The sequence below is a fragment of the Hyaena hyaena genome, unplaced genomic scaffold (genome assembly GCF_003009895.1).
Source record: "Hyaena hyaena isolate Hyena2069 unplaced genomic scaffold, ASM300989v1 scaffold_737, whole genome shotgun sequence".
In the NCBI taxonomy this organism is placed as follows: Eukaryota; Metazoa; Chordata; class Mammalia; order Carnivora; family Hyaenidae; genus Hyaena; species Hyaena hyaena.
Window position 1 is genome coordinate 614412 of NW_024081368.1, and position 14696 is coordinate 629107.

Below are 14696 nucleotides of genomic sequence, written 5' to 3' on the forward strand. Positions count from 1 at the left end.
CATGATAAAAATAATACATCATTCATACTGGCACTGCTGTCAGACATAAAAGTGCAGTTGCAAATAATACCAAGTGAGAAAAATCACAGAAATACAGATGAACAAGTGTCTTATTCATCCTGCTGGTCTGCTTCTCAGATGAGGTAGTGTCACTTTTTTAAAAATAAGTTCCTACTGTTCAAAAAAATGTTACTGTTAGGAAAGATTCTGATTTTTGTAATGTACTTACCACATAGAGGTTGACAGCAATTTTTACTTTAAGTGGACCTAGGAATTTTATTTTCTCCAAGTTTTCTGTTATTTGAGTTTATACTTTTTTCTTGAATTATATATCATGTTCTCTTTTTTGTATTACTTTTGTTGGTAGCTAACAGTATTCATCCCTTATATAAGTTCTTATTTTGCTAGCTTGTGTAGAATCTCAGGATGTGAGAACTGAAGGAGGCCTTCAGAATTTTCTAATCCAACTGCCTTATTTTATAGATTAGGAAACTTAGGATCCAAAATGATAACTGTCTCTGGTAAAGTGATGATAGATGTAACATCACTGTTCCTAACTTTTTACTCTCTCAGCATCTGGGGAAAGGGTTACAGTAGAATTTTTTCTGGGTGAAAATAATTTAATTTTCTAACATTCAAAAAGGTTTTCAGGTATATTTATCTTTTGTTTTTCATTTCAGAAGTAAGTGGCCCTCAAAGAAGGTCTTACTTATGGTGAAAGAAATATGGTTTACATTAAAAGATCTTATCACCATCAATAAAGTGAACTCCTGAGTTACTTCCTTTCCTCCTCTACCCTCTCCACTTTCTGGGTCTTTAGAAGTCATTTTTAAAGATGTGGCTCTCTTGGGCCTGTTTGTCGTTGCTTTCTTCTCGTCCTTGAACTATTTTTTCTCAGTCACTGTCCTTAATTACTTACCATATTTTCTTCATACCTATTTTTTCCTTCCCTTTCTGTATCTTTATTCTTTACCTCTTCCTTTCCCATGTTTCTTTCTTTACTTTCTACCTTTTCCTTATCTCGTTTCCTTCCCTGTTTCACTACTTGAAATATTTTATAGAATATGGAAATGTAAAGCCAAAAGGTAAATTAAGTGTAAGTAACATACAGTATCTCTTTTAGATCTTCAGTGCCTCACATCCCGTGACTCACGCAAACTATATAAAAAATAAGTACCAAGCACATACAAAGTACAAAAAAGGTACTTTGTAGAATAAATGCCCCAATTTTTTTTACAATTAACAAACCAAGGTTCACAGAATTTTTACATGATTTGCTAAAAGCATACACTTAACAAAAGGCAGAGCATTTCAGAATCAATTTTTTATGAATTCCTTTCAGAGCTATTTTTAAATTTGTATTTTTATCATTTAGTCCCTCTCCTTGATCATTTAATTTAGTCATTGTACTTTCCTACTACATCTTTTTACTTCCCCTTTCTTTTAATCTGCTCTTAGTGTTTTTCCTTCCTCTGTTGACTTTTCTAACTTCCTTAACCAGTGGCATCTATAAAAAATCCATAGCTAACATTTTTGATGGTGAAAAAGTAGATGCTTTCCCTCTAAGATCAGGAAAAAGAGCAGGATATCTGCTGTCACCACTTCTATTTAGCATTACACTAGAGATTCTAGCTAGGGCAGTCAGACAACAAAATGAAATAAAAGACACCCGGATTGTAAGGAAGAAATAAAACTGTCTTTTTGTAGATGACATAATCTTGTATATACAAAATCTTAAGGAATCCACTGAAAAACTTTTGGGCAAGTAAGTTCAGCAAGGTTGCAGGATACAAAATCAAATTGTAAAAATCAGCTCATGGTAACACTAAGCTACGAACTATCTAAAAGTGAAAATGATGTCATGGAGGAGGGCACTTGTGGGGATGAGCACCGGGTGTTATATGGAAACCAGCTTGACGATAAACTATTTGTAAAAAAAATAAATAAAGTGAAAATGAGAAAATAATTTCATTTATAATCACATCAAAAAGAATTAAATACTTATGAATAAATTTACCAAAAGAAGTGTAAAACTTAACCCTCTGAAAATTACAAAGCATGGTTGAAATAAATTAAAGTTGTAAAATACATGGAATCTGATCCTATGTACAAAGATCTTAAAAAGATCTAAATACATGAAATAATACCCTATGTGCATAGATCAGAAGACTTAACTAATGTAGATGGCAGTACTCCTCCAAATAATTTGTATTCATTATTTTCCACACATCAGAATTTCAGCTAACTTATTGGCAGAAATTGACAGACTGGCCCTAAAATTCGTATGGAAGTTCAACGGGCCCAAGAAATATTGCAAACAAAGAAGTTGGAAAGCAGACACATCCTGATTTCAGAACTTAGGATAAAACAATAGTAATCAAGACATTAGAGTACTGGCATGAGGATAGATATATGTCAATGGACGGAATTGAGATTCCACAAATAAACCATCACATTTACTAAGTCAAGATAATTCAGTAGTAAAGAATCATCTTTACAACAAATAGTATTCAGACTACTAAATATTTACATGAACTTGGACATTTACCTTATACCATATATAAAAATTATGATGTAAATATAAGAGATATAAATATAAGAAGTAAAATTCTGAAATTTATAGAAAGAAGGAAAGGAATGAATTGCTGTGCCCTTGGATTAGGTAATGGCTTCTTAAAAACGATACCAAAAAGCTAAGAAGGGGACAAAAGAAAAAAAGTAGATGAATTCAATTTTATCAAAATTGTAAATTTTTGTACTTCAGAGAACTCTGTCAAGAAAGTCACAATCTATAGAATGTGAGAAAATGTTTACAAATCATGTATCTGATAATAGACTTGTATCCAGAATACAGCTCAATAATAGAAGAACAACCCAATTAAAAAATGGACAAAGAATTTGCATAGTTAAATATGCAAAGAAGATATAAACATGGCCAATAAGCACATGTTAAGATGTTCAACCCAATTAGTCATTAGAGACCTGCAGGTCAAACAATACCCTCTAGGATGGCTGTAATAAAAATGACAACTGATGTGGAGGAATTGGAACCCTTAAAAATTTCTGGTGCCTCTACTGTGCCTCTACTGTGAGAAACTCCTCATAAGGTTAAACATAGAGTTCTCACATGATATAGCAATTCTGCTCCTAGGTATGTCTCCAAGGTAATGGAAAACTCTGTCACACGAAAGTATACACACTAGTGTTCATAGCAGTACTACTCCTAATAGCTGGAGGTAGAAAATACCCAAAGGTTTTTCAGTTGACAGATGGCTAAACAAATGTGGTATACTCATAGAATAGTATTCTCCCATAGAGAGGAATAAAGTCTGTGTTTCATATGAGTCAACCTTGGAAACACACACAGTAAAAGAAACCAGACACAAAAAGCCACATATTATATGATTCTATTTATATTTAAATGGAGTGACTAGAATAGACAAATCCATTAAGATAGTAGAAGAGTGGTTGCTAAGACAGAAGAGAAGAATGACTGCTAATGGGTATAGAATTTTTTTTTGGGGGGGGGTGTAAATAATGTTCTGGAATTAGATAGTAGTGATGTACAATAATATGTCCAGTGAGTACTTGTACAATGAATAAGGTATAGTGAGTACAATGAGGATATACAAAAAAAACTCAATCATACACCTCAGAAGGATCAATTTTATGGGATGTAAACTGTATCATAAAGCTGATTTTTTAAAATCAAAGATTGATGTCACAAATTGGTCCAGATGAATTAAATTCCAGAGAGAGAAATACCCATCCTAGGTGCATGGAGACTGGATGCTCCTTTCACCTTTGGAATTATTTGCCTTATCTGGCTATACGCGGAGGCACTATATTGTAGAAAGGAGTAAACCAAGAAACACTTATGGGTCATGGGCTCGAGTGACACATTGGAATCTGGAGAAACCCCAAAAACACTGTCATCCATAGTATTGTTTTTGAGTGTTGGGTTGAGAGAGGTTGCTGGTGAGAAGAAATTGAATTTCACAAAGTTTCCCATCCTTAAAAGATAAAGCCATGTTGTAGGTGTGCTCTTCAATGCAGTGGTCACTAACTACTATGGCTCTTCTGCTTTTGAAATGTGGCTAGTCTGGGGGTATCTGGTTTACTTACTGGGTTGAGTGTTGGACTCTTGGTTTCAAATAGGTCACTATCCTGGGGTCATGGGATCGAACCCCGCATTGGGCTTTGTGTTGAGGGTGGAGCCTGTTTGGATCGGTCTCTCTCTCCCTCCCTCCCTTCCTCCCTCTCCCTCCCCTGCCCCTCTCCCCTGCTGGCACTCTGTCTCTAAGATCAGGTAAGATAAGTTGATTTAAAAAAAGAAATGTGGCTAGTCCAAACTGAGATGTTCCAGAAGTATAAAATATACACAATATTTTGAATAATTAATAAAATATCTCTGTAATCTTTATACTGATTTTATATAATAACAATATTTTTGATATATTGAGTTAAATACATTATCACAACTATTTTCCACTGTTTTTTAAAACCTTTTTTCAGTGTGACTGCTAGCAAATTTTAATTTACAGAGGTGTCTCACATTTGTGACTTTCATTATATTTCATATATATATATATATATATATATATATATATATATATAGTGCAGCTTTACTGCGAGAGTCCTACAACAAACACAGGAAAAGTCTTGCCCTTGGGACCTTTGAAACTAGAGGTGAATTAAGTTTAACTAAAGTTGTAAACCAACCCCAACTTAGCTCAGTTAATGATTAAATTGAAATTATCCCCTGCTTACCCATTTTGCCTGGCAGGAAAATGTGTGCCTTCTCTGGGAGAAAGTCACATCTTGTTTTAGTCTTTTTATATATGATGTCCAGTATATAATCAAAAATTATACGATATCACAAAAACAAGGAAATTAGCTTCATTATTAGGAGAAAAAATAGCTCATAGTAGAAGATCTACGGATTATTGAGATCTTGGAACAAGTATACAGGAGTGTGAAATACTTGTTATTAGTATTTGAAAGAAAAATGTTGAAGAGATAAAGAGTTCCTAGAAATGAGGTCTACTTAAAATTCTAAAACTGAATAATACAATATCTGAAGTTAAAAACTCATTGGATACCTAAAACAGCAAATGGAGAAAGCAGAAGATAGGATTAGTGAATTTAGACATAGCTGAATAGAAATTATCCAAACTGAAGCACAGAGAGGAGGAAAAAGAGAACAAACAGAAAAGCATGTGGGTCACTACCAAATGGTCTAGTGTGTGTGTAAGTAGAAGAAAGAACAACAAAAAGCATAACTAAAAGGATAACCCTTGAGACTTTTCTAAAATTAACAATAGTCATTAAAGAGCAGACCCAAGAAACCTAGTATCCTGTCCTCAATAAAAGCAAAATATATGCAAGGGAAAGTACATCTAGGCACAATATGGTCAAATTACTGAAAGTCAAAGATAAAGAGACTCCTCCCTGATGGGCTGAGGGAGACTGCTGAGAAGAAGAGAGAGAATGCAACATCTGCCTCCCCCAGCACAGGTTCCCAGGTGTAAAACATGCCTGTGCTTGGGAGAGAGGAAATGCTTTTATCTTTACAAAGGTTGGGTATTTTCATTATTAAAAATATAAATATTAGAATTTTTAAAAATCCTAATGCAGCCAATAAAAAAACACCTTTGGAAGGAACAACAGATTGAAATAACTGAAGGTCTTAAATTTGAAGATGAGAAAGCTAGGGAACATAGGACCGTTCTTTATATCCACAGGAAATAGTTTTATTCCTTCTGAAGCTAAGAACAGACCTAAGATCATTAAATAAATGGATATTACAATGACAATTTGCAGCTCAATGGGATGAAGACCTTTCAGTTATAGAAGTCTAATAATAAATGGGGATACTCATTATTCATTATTTAAGAAATGTTTTTTGTGAGCCTACTGCACATTAGGCACTTCTCTAGGTATTGAGTGAATGTCAAGACAAAGAAAAAGACTTGTACTCATGGAACTTAACATTTAATGGGAGAAAGTGACAGTTACAAACCAAGAAATGTTCTGTATATTATAATACATGTTGTGGAGGCAGGGAAGAAGACAGGAAATGAGAGTTAGAGATGATCATCATGGCCTAATATGAGAAGGAATGGCTCAGTGAGAAAGCATAAGCATCCTGCAGCAGGAGTGTGCAAATGAAGCCAGGGGCAGCTGAAGCAGTATATGCCTGAAGCGGTGTGGTAAGAGACCCTGTGGAGGAAACTTAGAGGCCATTGCTAGGAGTTTGGCTATTATTTTGAGTGGAATGTGGTTGTGGAGCAAAAGAATCCACACATGCAGAATTTTGAAATAATGGTTCTGTTGTTTACCAGATATCTATCTGCAAAAAGAAATTAAGGGATCACCAGCAGGGACAAAACATATATATTTGAAAACAAATGAAATGTGCCTTTAATACCAAGAGAGTCACAGTTTAGAAGAATGAATGGAAGTTTGACATTCATCTCTAAAGGAGTCATGTTAAGGACTATTTCTATCATTTAAGTTAAATGAATGTGTGATATAAAAGTTCTGATTTTTAAGGGGTGATTTCTTCATCAGATGAGAAGCCTTCAGAAAGTTTGAGCTGGAAGAGTGGCGGAATCCAGTTTATGTTTAAGCAGATAATTCAAGCCAACATGTGAAGAATAGACTGCAGGCAGGGATGGGCAAGAGTCTGTGACTGTTGCACCAATCTTGGCCACAGACGATGGTGGTTTGGCTGATGGCAGTGGCTGTGAAGGTGATGAGAAGTGGTCAGATTCTGGACATATTTTAGAGGTAGAGCCAGGAGAAGTTGCAGATGGATTGCACATGGAATTTGAGACGAAGGAGATAGGGATAATCAATTGTGTGGCCTAAGCAACTGGAAAGATGAAATTAACTGAGGGAAGAAAAACTGTGGGAGGATTTAGTTTGGGGTTTGTAGGTGGAAATCAGAAGTTGACATTTGTTTGAAATGCTATCTTAGGTAGTTAGCTCCCCCTTGCTGGTATAGCAGAGGCTGATCAGCCATGTAAAAGGCTAAGAGAGGGTTATATGTTGAATTAGACCGGTGCTGGGTTTTTAAATTTTTTTTTAATGTTTGTTCATTTTTGAGGGAAAGAGAGAGCACGAGCAGTGGAGACGCAGAAAGAGAGGGAGACACAGAATCTGAAGCAGGCTCCAGGCTCTGAGCTGTCAGCACAGAGCCCGGTGTGGGGCTCGAGCCCATGAACTGTGAAATCATGACCTGAGCCAAAGTCAGACACTTAACCAACTGGAATGGGGCTTGAAATTCCATATTTCCGCCAGGTTCCCTAGTGATTAGGTAGGACACTGATACCGGGTGATAGTGATGTGCTGCTTCAAGGGCTACCCCCTGTGTAGCAGATTAGATGGTTTCCAAACGTTTTGAACAAAGAAGATTTAAAAAATATGTTTTAACAAATGCTAATAAATTTTAGTGCCAAAAATCCCAGCATTGTGAAAAGCCCTGTGACAGCAAGTAAGTATCCTTCACCCCCACATTTTCTTGCTCCCTAGCAAGACCGTCCTCAGTGGTGTCTTTTTTTAAGTTCACAGTTTTTACAGATTTGCAGTTGATAGTGGTTGTTACATTCAGAAAATGTAAAATAATAAAACATGTATTAAGTTACTGATGACTCATATGAATTTGCACTTCACTCCTCTCAAAAGATCTGATCCACTAGAAAACAACAGAGCATATATAACCTGTTATTTATTCAGTGTTCATGCCCAGCTATACGTTGTCATGACTTCCTCTCTCTTGACCTGGTTTTACACATGTACTGTTTTTACATCCTTCTTTTAGCCTACTGATCTTTCTAGCTTCCAACTGCTAATTCCTGCATAAGGTGATCTCCCAGTTTCCTTTCACCTCCTTCTGAGATTCTCCTATGATGTGTTTAGCTATTTTTTTCCCTGACTTACACTGAAGTTCTGCAGCACAGTTTGGCCTGATAGATTTTCCTCTATCTTACACAATCTCTTTCCCTCAGAGATGATTCAGGTTCTTGTCTCTGGCTAACGAGCAAAAGAGAAACAGATGTAAACGATTATAAAGGCAGATTATTTTTAAAAAATGACCTGTGCTAAAAAGTGTTCCTTCATAGGCTGATTTAAGGAAATTAAAATAAGGATTATGAAGTAAAGTGTTTAAATGTGTTTGTATCTTAAGCACATTAATGATTTAATAAATTTGGTTATATTTTTCTTATGTAAATGGTTTATGTATACTTGTAGAAACTATGTTCTTCAAATGCTGGTATATCATCTGCAGCTCAGTAACTGGAGACTTTATGGTTGTTTCTACTAAAAAAATGGATATATGTATCAGTCAGGATCTTAACGCCATTCTATAGTATACTTGCTGTAGGAAAATTAAACTGGATTTATATTATCTCTACTTACTAGGACTTGCCTAAAAATGTCATTGACTGTGAGCCTGAATATAATCTACAAGTATTTTAACTTGTTTTTCATTGTTTTAAATTATTTTAAACAAATTTTTAAAAAATAAGATAAATAGAATAAATAGCTGTATATCAGTTATTAGAATAGTAGGGATTTTTGAGACATCCATGCTGTGTCATACTGCATGTATGTATATGTGCATTAATTCATTTATTACTTTAATTCATTTATTTATTAAAGTATTCATTAATTATTTCATTTATTCAGATATCTCCTGAGTGCCTACAGTCTACCTGACACCAGTGCTAGAAATGTCCTTTTGACTAGGACCTAATGGTACCTCCCTTCATTGAACTCAAGACTCCATCAAGTTGATGAAATTACATTGTAAAACTCTGGTAGATTCAATAGCATAATAATTCACACTCTGTCTACAACACATCCCACAGAGCCTGGATTAATGAAATAAGCAAAATCAGAAGTTATAAACTTGCACCCTAAACTTATTCATGTCCTTACAGCATTAAGTCTTACATCTTCTGAAAATTATACGAGGAAAGAATGATTCCAGAAGTTCCATCCAGACTTGTAGCTTTCGCAGGAAGGAATAGGGAAAAGTGTTCTTCATTTCCATTCAATGATCCTTCTTTTTAAAAGTGGAAGAGAATAGAAACATTGACATTAGTTATTCATGAGTCTATTTAAGTAATTGCATAATTTATTCAGTACGTTTTAGTGGTCTGTTTTTAAAAATCTTTTTATATTCCAAGTTTTAAAAAATTGTCTACAGTTTAGTTTATCATTATTTAGTAGTCTTGTTACCAAATTAAAGTATGAAAAGTTAAAATAGGATTTTTTTTAAAATAAAAAAGTGTTGGAATAATGCCTTTAATAGTAAATCTACCTTTATTTACTCTTTTAATAAGCCTATATTAAGATTTTAAAAATGAAAGTGTGGTAGAATTCATTTTTAAAGTTATATAATACTGAATTGTGTGCAATTGAAAATAGAAACCTAGTGCTTATTCTTACTGCTTCCTTACTTTATGGCCACTGTTAACAGTTAAGTTGACACGTTTTTAGACCATTTCTAAGAGAGTGAGAGACTGTCTCTACCTGTCTTAAGTTAATGGGGTCTAAATAGTGTTCTGCAACTTGGATTTGCTTTAACTCAGTATGTTGTGGGCACCTTTCAGTGTCCTCATATTCAGAAATGCTTGCCTGTTTTTGAACTATTGTAGATCCAGATCAAAAGACTGTTTAAAGACTACTCTTTGCTTCCAGCCAACAAAATGTTCTTCCATTATCAAAAAACTTTGTGAAAACTTCTGTAGAATGTGTTGTGATAAAAACTTCCCAGACTTCAAAACATCACTGTGCTTGGGAAACTGTAAAAGGAAAATTTAGTTGTTTTTCTCTGTGAAGTAGCTATTGGCTGGTTCTCGAAGAACAGATACATCAGTACCTACCAATAGGACAGCTATTCTTTGTTACCATGTGAATTGAAAAGACCCAAGTGATTCACCATTTGGTACTACTGTGTGAATTGAAATATTGTAGGCATTTGGGCTTTAATGGCCCACTTTGAAACTCTGTTCAGCATCTCTAATAATGTTTGATTTTTAACATGACAAAATTTCTTTTAACCCAACGTGCGTCGTCTTGTGTGAGCTGACCTCAACCTCTGTTTCAAATCTTACCATTGTTTTTTTTACATACGAGTCTTGTTCAATTTAAAATTATTTTGTTTACCCCAGTAATGCTTTGTAGGTTCTTTACTGTGATCCTTATTTATGTATGCATTTTCAATGTTCTTGAAATATAGTCTTCTCTCAGGTTAGCCTTTCAGGGAGCTTTTATTATAAAAACTACATTGGAGAAGTTATGGATTCTTGAAAAATCTTTTTCTTTGGTGTTCAACATTGTTAATGTAAAAAAATTCCTAAGAATCACATCTTTCTTTTAATGTCTCACTTAAATCCTTTTCTCTCTGTCTCTCTCTCCCTCTTGTTGTTGTTGTTTTTTTTTTTTATTTTGAAAGCTTTCATTATCATTTTACTTAAAATGTCTTCTTTCTTTGGCCTTCAATACCAGTGCCTAAGGTACCGTTCTGTAATATAACAGCAGCAGCAGTGGCAGTAATAGCTAACATCTAATGAGTGCTTCCCCTGTGTCCAGGATTCTGCTTGATGTTTCAGTGTAATGCTTACTTCACTAAAACCTTGAAGTAATAAGAGTCAGGTATATGACTGCCTGTACTTTAAAGATAGAAACTGGGTCTACAGACATTAAGTTATTTCTACTGGGTCACATATAAAATAAGTGACAGACCCTGTTCACATTGTTGATGCTCTTTACCACTACATCTTGCTGCCCATTACTGAGTTTCTTAAAAGATGCTGGCTTTAATTTTTTGATTTGCAAACCATAAAAGACTCTTAAATACAGAGAACAAACCGAGAGTTGCTGGAGGGGTGTAGGGTGAGTGGATGGGCTTAAATGGGTGAGGGAGGGCACTTGCTGGGATGAGCACTGGATGTTACATGTAAATGACGAATCACTAAATACTACTCCTGAAACTTACTATATTACATGTTAACTAACTTGGATTTAAATAAATACTAAAAAAAATAAAAGCAGATCATTTAAAAAAAGATGCTAGCTTTAATTTGACTTAGAGGTAAACAGTGTATAACTCTAAGTTTGAACTTAATTTTTTTGAAGTTTTGCATCCATATTTTATTAAATTTATAACTGTTTAGATGTTAGGCATTTTTTCTAACAATATTCTTATTAACAATGGAGGAGCACCTGGGTGGCTCATTTGGTTGAGTGTCTGACTTTGGCTCAGGTCATGAACTCACAGTCCGTGGCTTCAAGCCCCATGTCAGGCTCTGTGCTGACAGCTCACAGCCTGGAGCCTGCTTTGGATTCTGTATCTCTCTTTCTCTCTACCCCTCCCCTGTTCACTCTCTCTCTTTCTCTCTCATAAATAAACATTAAAAAAATAAAAGTTAAAAAGTGAGTAAGTTGAAAGAACTAATGGGCAGCAGTTTTAGTGCACTTTCCTTAGGTTTCCTAAAATATTCCAAGCTAGGATGGGCTTAATATTATAGATATTAGAGCCATAATTTATGATGAAAATTCTCATAAGCCTAGTGTTGGAGTTCTTTGGTCCTTGGATGTACTTGAACATAAAGTCTATTTTAAAAGAATTTTCATTAGACTGTACTTCTTACTGTATGATCTACATAAAGTATCTCCCCATTAACATCCCTAGCTAATGATTTTGATTATCATCAAGCTTTTTCTCACATCTGTTTTGAGCTCTGAAATGAATCATGACCAGATATAAATATTAGCGTAGATTTGCTGATTAATAAACTCAGTATATTTATATCATTTTTTTCATAAGATATTTTAAATGATTATAAGATACAATGATAAATCTTTCTCTTTACCTTAGTATAACTTAATTATTTCTCTAATTCTGTCTCAACATGAGGAAAGAGAAGGAAAAAGTTGAAACTCTTTTCCTTTGTTTTTTTTTTTTTTAATGTTTATCTGCTTACTTTTGAGAGACAGAGCACAAATAGAGGAGGGACAGAGAGAGAGGCAGACATAGAATCGGAAGCAGGCTCAAGGCTTCCAACTGTCAGCACAGAGCCCGCCCGACACAGGGCTGGAAGTCACGGACCGTAAGATCATGACCCAAGCTGAAATCGGACCCTTAAATCGACTGAGCCACTGAGGTGCCCCTCTTTTGTATTTCTTAATTACAAAGTTTCTTAATGTTCATCTTTTACTTGGGAGAACTATATTCTTCGTATAATTGGACATTTGTGAAGTTCTGCATATAGCTCTTGGTTCATGCCATAAATATTTGTGGGTCTTCTGATGTCCCTTCTGGGATTTTATCTGTGACTAATTTATCCCATAGCTTTTTAAAAACTTTGTCAGTCGTTGAAGTTTTCAGCCATTTCTTCTTTGCAGACATTTACTAATCCTTTTTAGTGCATTCAGTACTTAATAGGTTGACTATAGTGTTGGGTTTCAGTTTTTCCCCATAGAGAATTTCATTCTCTTAAAAATTGTCTACAAGCATTATATGAAAAATCCATGGTAATTTTGACTTAACTTTTTAAAGACATCTTTTATAAATGGGGCTTCTGACAGATGTACTCTATCTGTGGCAGTTTCATTTATGGAATTTTCCTTTTAAAGAATTACAAAAGTTAGAGGAGCTGATTCATTTTCAGCTTATCTTACAAATCTTCTCTTAGAAGATTTCCATTAGTAGTACTCCTCCCGCTTATGTGTTCCATTTGTTGCTTTTTTATGGGCAGCTTGTGCAGTAGTGGTTGCTGTCCACTTCTCCCTGTGAGCCTGCTGTGCCACCACCGTCACAGTAAGAGTGTGAAAACATGCTTTGTTCTTTTATAATTAATAAGAAAATTTAACTTTCATCACAGAAATTCATTTTATGACTATAATTTTGGCAGTATAAATGCTCAACATAAAAACTCCCATTTTCTAAATGGAAGCTTCAGTGGAAGCTTGTTAAAGCCAATTTTTTTAAAACTACTGTAAAAAAGTCTTAATTTTTTTTATTGAGTTTGATATATAATCACAAAGTATTTTTAAGATAACAGTTTACTAAAAATCAGGATCTCATTTAAAAATCAAGTATCTCATTTAACGTTTTAAATAAATAGACCTTGATGCAATCCAAGAGACAGACATTTGCATGCAACAGAATATTTCACCTACATTAAAACCTTGACAGTATCTTTTTGTAATTTTTAACCTGCTAATGGTGATTCTGGCTTCTCAAAGGGCTAATGTTCCCAATATGAAATAACATGAAGTTGATGTAACCAGTGAATTCATGGTTGAGACGAACTTAATTTTTTAATTTTGTTTTACATGTATATTTCAACAGTATACATAGGCCCAAACAATTGCTAATTGAAATATATGACTAATATAAATTCATAGATGAGATTAACATGATTTAAACCTGTGCATGTATGCTTTGAAAAATTGTCTTTATTTACAAACAAGAGATTATTCTTTTTATGGAAATACTAATAACAGCCTTTCTTTTTTCCTAATGAATATGCAGCTCAAGGATGGATATTTCTCTTCTATATCTTTTTCAATTTCACTTAAAACCAGCTTACCTTCTGCACTAACTCTGAGCTGTATTTTCCAGATATTAGAAAGACCAAATTTTACAAATCTCCAGAAAACTATGCCCTTCCCCTCCCAACCTTTTATTTCATTTTAATTTTCTTTATATATGAATGTTCTGAAAATAACCATTGTTTTGGTTTGGGGCAAGATATGTTTCATATCTAGTGATGTTATGTCCCTAATCCTATAATGCTTACTGTTGGTTTCAAATAACTCCCTTTTAGCAAATCAGAGAGATTGGGATAGTAGGCATTTAGAGTAACTTGTCTAAAAGCTTTGTTCATAAATACTACTGGCAGACTTTTAGTCCCTGTCATGTTCTTCAGCTGATCTAGTGTGAAGGCTTTGGATTTATATTTGGCCTCACCAAAGTAACTGCGTCTTTTGTGGCTTCCTGTAGCAGGATGTAGGTTTCCATGAATGTATTTCTATTTGTTGCCAAAAGCTACCTCAATAACAGTGTTGAAATGCCTATAAGTTGTACTGTCATAAATCTTGGAATGTTATATTAGATGTATTTAGCCCTTTTTATTGATATATTTAGATGCTTTCCACTAGAGATTCATGTTGGAAAGAAGCTACACAATAATAGAATATGTTTAGTTTCATGACAGTTTTTTATTAAAAACTTAGAAAATCTGTATTTCTTTCAGATGCATTTTGGTTACATAAAATATGCTGGATATGTTAATTTATGCATTTCTGATTGTGTATTTTCATTGAGGCACTAACATTATCATGTGAAATTATTATCTCAACACTTCTAGGCTTAGTGACAAGCGAGAGAAAGTTTACCTTTAAGATACTTAAGATGACTATTTAACAGAAGAACCACTCTCTTACAAGACCATTCTTTAAAGAACAGTAAAAATTGCTATTCTCTAAGTGTCTTGTGTAAGGGAAGAATTACATTTTTCTCAGTTAATAACAAAGATTGAATACTGTAACTAAAAAGTAACCCTCATGTTTATTCTTAGAGTTATTCATTTAATGTACCCTATTCATCACTTTAAAAGAATTAAAGAGTAGATATAGAGCATAGAAGATAGACAAACAGATTTTTTAATATCTGG

The 14696-nt window shown here is 34.2% G+C and overlaps 1 protein-coding gene across 1 annotated transcript in view; it reads left to right on the plus strand.

Moving 5' to 3' along the window:
• The window catches only part of VPS13B (vacuolar protein sorting 13 homolog B), a 770486-nt gene that overhangs the window by 440428 nt on the left and 315362 nt on the right, over nucleotides 1–14696 (plus strand). The gene's annotated exons all lie outside the window — the stretch shown is intronic.